General features: G+C 37.6%; 1 long non-coding RNA gene across 1 annotated transcript; it reads right to left on the reverse strand.

Moving 5' to 3' along the window:
* Positions 1-459: 459 nt before the first annotated feature.
* LOC131311258 (uncharacterized) lies at positions 460-1571 on the reverse strand. Its single transcript, XR_009195461.1, has 2 exons — positions 792-1571; positions 460-703 (listed from the first exon to the last, which is right to left on the reverse strand). It is a non-coding gene; the product is annotated as an uncharacterized LOC131311258 (long non-coding RNA).
* Positions 1572-1799: the final 228 nt, after the last annotated feature.

Raw genomic sequence — 1799 nt, forward strand, 5'->3', positions numbered from 1 at the left:
GTTTTTGCAACGGTTCATTACCGTTGGAAATGGAGAAATACCGTTGCGAAAAGGCTTTTACAACTGCCCTGCGACGGGATTGGATGGTGACATTAAGGGGGGTGGCAAATGGGTTTTCGCTTCGGGACTATCCCGTCACGAAGTATTAGCAACGGAAAATTGATCTTTTGCAGCGGTCATTTAGCCGACGCAAATAATGATTGCCACGGTATGTAATATTGTGGCAAATATGATATTACCCGTTGCAAAAAAACATTATCGTTCTTGCTACTATATCAACTCCCGTCGCAAAAGTGTAATTTTTTTTAACCGAATTTCATCCATAATATGAACGAGTTTCATCCATTCATTCAAGCTCATGTATTGCAAACCTAACCTCTTCATTGTTGTATTCAAATCATCCATTCATCCATATTCCAAACCAAGTTGAAAAAAATCATAATTCTCAAATTCCTAATAGCAACACAATTCATCATCTTGTATCGAAATCATCCATTCATCCATATTCAAAACCAAGTTGAACAAAATCATAATTCTCAAATTCCTAATAGCAACACAATCCAATATCATCCATCTCTTTCAACCACATTGACAAAAATACTAAAACACCCAGAGTGAATGAAAAATAAAACAAAGCCTCTAAGAGAAAGACTACGAATTGTAAAGAACACACTCAATAATCGTTCATCTCTTTCTCGAACACCTGAAAAGTAAACAGTAAAAAAATTAAAATCAACTTATAGAAGCAATATATAATTAAATGAAACAATAAAATCATAGTCGCAACCTACGTCACAGATATTCCATGCAACATAACGGCCAAGAGCATCTCCAACCATGTCTACACCTGGACGAGGTCTTTTCAAAAGAACATGGGGTATTATTGCTTTACCAACATATACTTTATAATAGCCTGCACCCAATTGTTCTTCGTCTATTTGTATGTCAGGGTCTGAACAAATAAGTAGCCCTTCACCCACATTGCACTTTGGAATACAAGACGTTTGCAAGTATACTTCTCGTCCAAACTAGAAAGAATTTAAATTTCAATTAGACTCCAACCTCCAATATATAATATGTAGAAGCATTATAAAGCATGAAAGTTGATACATTTGAACCATCCATATATCAAACACAGAGCTAGCTCAAGTCCCTATGAGAGCTAGTTCAAGAATTATTAGTTGAAGTCCCTTGCAGGCAGCACATTGAAACAATGAATACAATTTTGACTCCCTCACGAAAAGCAAACAAGTAGTGAGGGATATGAGTATTTGTCGCGTTGTACCCCATCTTCTTCTCTCTTTTTTGTCAATTACCCCACATCATCTGTAGGAGAAACAAAAGACTCCAAAGAGACTATCAATACACTTGTAGTTCAAATATGGATAGAGAGGCGGAAGTGGCCTAAACCAATGCAACAAGTCACGAAACTCAAGTGACCACCTAAGGAGCACAAGAAATTGGAAATTTGGCCCCTAACCAAGCCACCAAAACACCATCTCAACATTTACTACCTACTTTTAAATTTTTACAGACACAAAAATCCCTCTGAGTATTGCATCAATTTTCCGCCATTCTAATACCTTAGACCTGGTTGTGGAGCATGAACTAAAGGAGGATTCATGAAACAAAATGTATAAGATACCTGCTCAGCAGGTCCTAGAGAACGTGTCGGTGTTCTATGACCTCGCTCTAACGTCGGGGTTTCACCTCCAATAGACTGATCTCTTACGGTTCGTCCACTTGCTGCATCCGGAAACTACAAAGTCAATGACAATTTTGTAAGTATATGCATGCAT

Source organism: Rhododendron vialii, chromosome 12a (genome assembly GCF_030253575.1).
Source record: "Rhododendron vialii isolate Sample 1 chromosome 12a, ASM3025357v1".
In the NCBI taxonomy this organism is placed as follows: Eukaryota; Viridiplantae; Streptophyta; class Magnoliopsida; order Ericales; family Ericaceae; genus Rhododendron; species Rhododendron vialii.